Genomic DNA, 6,546 nt, shown 5'->3' on the forward strand with positions numbered 1-6,546 from the left:
TAGAATTAGGCAAGACCCTCAATGCTTTCTCAACTTGTTCCTCAGGAGTGATGACTTTTCCTAAAGAAGTCAATTCATTAGTTAAAGTTATGAGTCTTGACATCATCTGGTGAAGAGATTCATTATTCTTCGTCTTAAAAGCCTCATATTTAGTAAAGAGGTGAGCAATTCTGAATTTTCTCACGTGAGTAGTGCCCTTTTGAGCATTAACAAAGGCATCCCAAATTTACTTGGCAGTGGTACAAGTATACACTCTGTTGTATCAGCAGTAAATTCACTTCTCACTTTCTTAACTTGTTCTCCATCAACAAACTTCATTAGGATAGTTGGACCTTCAGTAATTCTATCCCACAACTCATAGTCTTCTCCTTGAATGAACATTTTCATTCTAGCTTTTCACCAACTGAAGTGAGATTTATCAAAGAGTTGAGGTCTAGTAGTGGATTAACCTTCACTGTGACCAGCAGGTGGTGCGGAATTCATCATATTGATCTTTGTCTTAGGTGCTAACCCTTTTTAAGACAACCCTGCGCTGATGCCACTTGTCAGAGCACGTGCCCTATTGATTATCTTATTTTAACCTAGTTGTTGCCTATGGATGGAACAGGTTGCCTAGCATGTTCTAATGAAAATAGTAAAGATAGTAAGTAGAGAACACAATTATTTTTACGTGGAAAAAAACCGTCTTAAAAAGTGTAAAAAAACCACGACTATACCTCTACAGGATTTAACCCCAACTTCACCAAATAACTCTGAGCCTTAAAAACGACTAATTACTAAAATCTTGTAACCTAGTGTAACACCCCAATTTTCTGAATTGGAATGCTACACGGTGCTCATGACCCCGAAGGACCACAAGCTAACCCATGACTGGTATATGTACCTGTATACTGCATAATATATCATAAAATGCGGAAACATGAACATGAAAGGCCATAAGGTTCGAACTGAATAAACGCCTGATAACAAAATATCTGAAAAAGGTATAATGATACCAAAACAAGTCATAATACTGAAAATAATGAGATATGAATATCTAATCTGACATCTAGTCTGGAAGCCTCTAACTGAACTGAATAAGGAGTTGAAGGAACATGTCTCCAACTAACTCCATCTAGTAATTGAATAGTAAATATAGCAATAATCATATCGTCCTCGAATAAGAAGGACTCACTGCAAACTCTGAACACTGGAATGCTACTGCTGATCTGGAGCTCGTGCCTCTCAACCTATGGTGTAACATAAGAGAAAGCACCATAGCACAAATGCGTCAGTATGTCTGAATGTACTGAGTATACGAGTGAGGCAGGCTAAATGCAAAGGGTTATATGCATGAACAATACTGACTAATACGAACGTGAAAATACATACATGCATACATAACTGTAACTGAACTCGTGGAGATACTGACTACTGAGTCTGAATACTGACAATATGAGTGTACTAATACTGAGATACTGAATAGATGAACAACTATTTTTGACAGTTTGAATTATGAAGAACTGGTCTGATTGACTGTGTCTAACAGTTCAAAAACTGAGTACTGATAGTATAAGTTCTGAGAACTGGTAATACTAATAACATGAGTGACTTTAGCTGACAATCCTGAATCGGATGGAACTATCTGAGTCCTGTATTGTATCTGAGTTGACTGTATCTGACAGTCCTGATATACTAAAATCTGAAGAACTATCTGAGTTCTTTACTGAAACTGGGTGACTATAGCTAACAATCCTGAAATCTGTAACTAAAACTGTGGGAAGTATTCATCTAACCAACATACCCCAAGCTAAGCTGACTGGGGTCCGATCTCTGCCCTGACTGGAAGAGTGTCAATACCGCGCCACTGGTAAGGACAACATGTGAGCAAGCCTCATATAAAAGGTAACTCTAGTGAGAACAGTGGGAACTGTCATATAATAGGTTAAGCCACCTCATCTACCCTCATATAATAGGCTGCAATGTCTCAACCTATGCTGGCTACATAGTTTTGGAACTTAGGGATTGCTTCTAAGGATCTCAGTCCTAATCTAGCGAGTGAGTCCCCATCCCTAGGATCACTCGGTGTTGAATCCTACTCCCATGTGAAAGGCACTGAACTAAATAACTAGGCTGAACTGAATAACTGAACTAAACTAATTAGCTAAACTGATACTGATTAACTAGATTGATACTAGTGGTATTGTTTAGCGGAGCTAAACTAAGTTTACTGGATTCCGATGACTGACGGAATGTACTGAGTTCTGCAGATTGGTTGAGAGTACTGAAGTTACTGAGATTGACTTTGAATGCTGAGGTTACAGATATTATTGAGTACTGAGATCACTAAGATTAATGAACTACTGAGATTACTGAGGTTACAAAGCACTAAAATTACTGAGAATACTGAACTACTGAGATTACTGAGTTTTCCTGAGTCACATGACTGACTGAATTCTACTGAATCATGGCTTGATTTTGTATATTGTGAAACATGACATGGCTCTAGGCACACAGCTATATTTTTAGGTACGAATACCCCCAGGACTCAATGGAAGGAAACAGACACAACATGACTGACTTGATCATAAGATTGGAGTCCACAATTCACATTGTCATAAGTAGGGGATATTATACTTCATGTATTTATTCAAAATCTCAAACATGGTAGGGGAAACCATGGATATATTTCATGTACATAATTCATATCTCCATTATTATACATACTTCATACTACAACAATAACAACACATAAATAGCATGGAAATCCATATTGAAGTGTATAGCTAACATGGACTTGTCATTTAGATATCATGGAATCATGTAAATATGAATTTCTAGCATTCTAGGCATTTTATCAAACACCTTGCATGTATTCTTTAAGGCATAGATGGATTTCATACTTGTATCATATCAAACCACCCAAAGTTAGTGTTTTCTAACTAACAACCACATATATTCCATGAAAACACCTTTAGATATTATCTTGAAACTTAAACAACAATCATCAACAAGTACATGGTCATATCACCACAAAAAGTTTACAAAATAACATTTAAAAGCATGATTCTTGAGCTCTATGAACGAATTGAATCCATAGATGAACACTACGCATACCTTAGATTAAGAATTCGTGAAGATTGGCGGCGAAATTTCCTTGAAACAGACTCTTCTATGAAAACCCTAGGGCTTGTTCTTCAAAGTTTTGATCTTGAGAGGAAACCCTAATCTTGTGGTAGAGAGTGTATGAGAGAGATTTTTGAGATATTTAACTAAAGAGAATGAAAGATAATACGCTCCTTGAGGGCTATAAGTCATGGGAAGTGAAGTAAAAATACCAAAATACCCTTACTAAAATAAATTTCCAGTTGCTGAAAATCATAGCTGACGACATTTTTGACAAGGCGTCACAAATATGGTAAGCTACCACGAATGTCGTCACTTAGGAGCTGGTTTCAGCCTAAGGCTGACGACCTTCGTGATAGGGCATCACAAATGTGGTAAGATACCATGAATGTCATTACTTAGGATCTGGTTTCTGCCTAAGGCTGACGACCTTCGTGATAGGGCGTCACAAATGTGGTAAGCTACCACGAATGTCGTCACACTGTTTCCATCCTGACATGCTGGAGTAAAATAGGAATAATTCTTTGCTCCGATATCAGATTTAGGCTAAATTGGTTTCATTGGAAATCTAATTCAAAGAGATTTCATTTGATATATAGTAAACCACCCAGTTCATCATATACAACGAGTTATGGTTGATTAAAGTTGACCCAAGTTTTGACGCTCACTAAAACTTGAACGATAGGAAAGCTTTCAACTTGTACTTGAGTTAGGGGACCTCTATGATCTAAATTCATGTTCAAATATATCCCCACACTACATAATTGATTAACACACTAAATTTACATAGGGTTTGAGGCTTTTGAAACATCTACGCATAGGAATGACAAACTTTCATTCTAGTCCAAAATATGGGATATTACACCTAGGAATTATAAACTCTAATTCTTATAACTCAACTACTAGGAATTATAAACTCTAATTCTTATACCTCAATAACTAGGATTTATAAACTCTAATTTCTATAACTCAACAATCATCCTTGGCTGTTGAACCCACTTAGAGTTATCCCAACTTGAAGTTAACTCAGCTCAGTATTGTTCCTAAGCAATTAATCTAGGAAAGCAATAAATTACAACTCAATAAGAACAATACTAACTCATGAACTATAAAGCTTAATCCTGTGAAACAGGTTTGTCAATCTATTTCTTTGTACTGGCAACACTTGAATCCTCAGTCAAAATTCTCTCAATTATGAACTTTCTCAATTTGATTATGTTTAGCCTTTTCTCTCTCTGTAAGTGTGCAAGTTACTCTGAATGATTCATCTTCTATTTAAGCACAACTCTCTAAAGAGTTATTCTTTATTTCAAACTCCCCCTTCAATCAGATCTATCACTACATAGAGTTCTACTTCAAGTGAGTCTCCTTCTTTAATTCTAACTCTTATCTCCTTAGTGTTGTAGTCAAACTCCAACTCTTTAAATCAGCACATGTTTATTTCCTTAAGATTAGTAACCACCTATCTGGTCTGTGATTCTTGCATCCTTGTCTTTAATCATCGATGATTTTACTATAAGTTTAGCTATATGAGATAGTGTGTCTTTGAACCATCTTGACTGACATGTTTCATATCAAGTTGTCAATCATCAAAACTATATAGTACCCAACAAACGCATCTAAGGATTGAAAATAAATGTTAAATAGAAAAACAAATTATAAGGGGAATATGAATGAAGTTTGAAGCAACTGAAACAAACACAAGACAAATGATTATCCTTGTTCCAATAGATCTAGTGCTACAGGCGAGTTTTTCAGAATGCTTGTTGAAAAGAGTTCTGACATCACTACCAAGAATCACCTTTTCCTTGCAAATATCTCACAAATTATGACAAAGGTCATCCAATTATGTCCTCGAATCACCTTTCATAATACGTTAGATACTTACCCAATACGTGAGATAAAGTAAAAGTTATGATTCCAAAATTGTATTCTTCAACATTAGAAATTTCTTCCTTTTTCCTTGCACCAACTTTTATTTACTCTCTTTCCTTTGAAATTCTTCTTACCATAATCTAAGAAATGTGTTGGTGACCCTTCTCTTGTGGTCCCTGTACAGAATATTGGTTTAAAACATTCTTTGTCATCATACGACAAAATGCCTATAGAGATTTTAGATATGAAAGTTCAAAAGTTGTGAATCAAGGAAATAGCTTTGATTAAGGTGTTGTGGAAGAATCAAAAGGTACAAGAAGCTACTTGAAAATTGAAAGATTATACGAAGGCTAGATATCTTTTTTTTTTGTGCCTCCGAACAACATCATGAAAGTTATTAATCTTAAGCTTACTCCTAATCTTTAGTATGTATTCCGTAATGTTTTATACTAATCCTTATATCATGTTAAAGTTGTACTTAATCATCATTCAGGGACAAATGATCCCAAGGGGGGGATAATGTTACACTTTGTATGTTTATATGTCCATTTGGAGTGTAAAAATGAGCCTATATGACCTTTAGAATGAGTAGAAATCGTTTGAGCTGAGTTAGATGACACTAGGAAAGTTTAGAACGTGATTTCAGAATCATGCATCACACTGAGGGAGCCCCATACTTGAGGTTCGTGCCGCTCCCCAAGTTGGGAGGAGCTACTGGAATTGCTCCGCCCTAAGTAGCGTGCCCCGCAGCCCCCGGGCCTGATAGGACTCATTTTTATTTCATAATTCATGGGAATTAGGGTTCTTTTCTTGATCAAAATCCACCCCCACCTATACTAAACGACCCAAAGCGCTAAATACGATTCTTATTAGTTAAAAAAAAAAACACAATCTACCCTTTCTCATTATTCTTAGAAGCAAAAATAACTAGAATTCAAGATTCAAGGCTCAAATATCAAGTATTCTTGAAAACTCTTTCCCCGAAGACATATGTAGAAAGATCCTATTTCTATTGAGTTTGAAGATATATTTTTCTAAACTCTTAATTGTGTATAAATTATAGGTTTTAATCCAATTTCAAGACCATGTCCCAAATTCCCATTTATGTCAAAAACTATAGATTTAGCTAAGGTTGTGGGTTATTTTATGATTGACGGAAAGGTTGAGTTTTTGATTGTTTTATTTATCAAATTATTCATTACTTATGCAAATGATTTTGGAGAGTATTACTTGTATTATAAATTTGTTCTTGTTTCCATGGTAAATTATATGAATACTTGAAAGAGATGATTACACCTTAAAGCTTTAGAGAAATCTTGAATGAGAGATATTTTGTCTAAACCCTTGCACTAATTTTGAAAGAGAATTCTAATTTGGTCCTTAAATTATTTTTTTTGGCCAATGATATACTGTTTGAAAAGGGCTAAAAATAAGATAATAGATGGCTTTTGTGACTTGCAAGTCTTAGTATGATGATACTAAACAAGAGAATGCCCTTAAGAGAAAGAAATGACTATCGAAAATGACTAATGTTTTAAAGAAGTCAAATTATAAGCTTAAAGAGAG

This window comes from Capsicum annuum, chromosome 7, assembly GCF_002878395.1.
Source record: "Capsicum annuum cultivar UCD-10X-F1 chromosome 7, UCD10Xv1.1, whole genome shotgun sequence".
Taxonomy (NCBI): domain Eukaryota; kingdom Viridiplantae; phylum Streptophyta; class Magnoliopsida; order Solanales; family Solanaceae; genus Capsicum; species Capsicum annuum.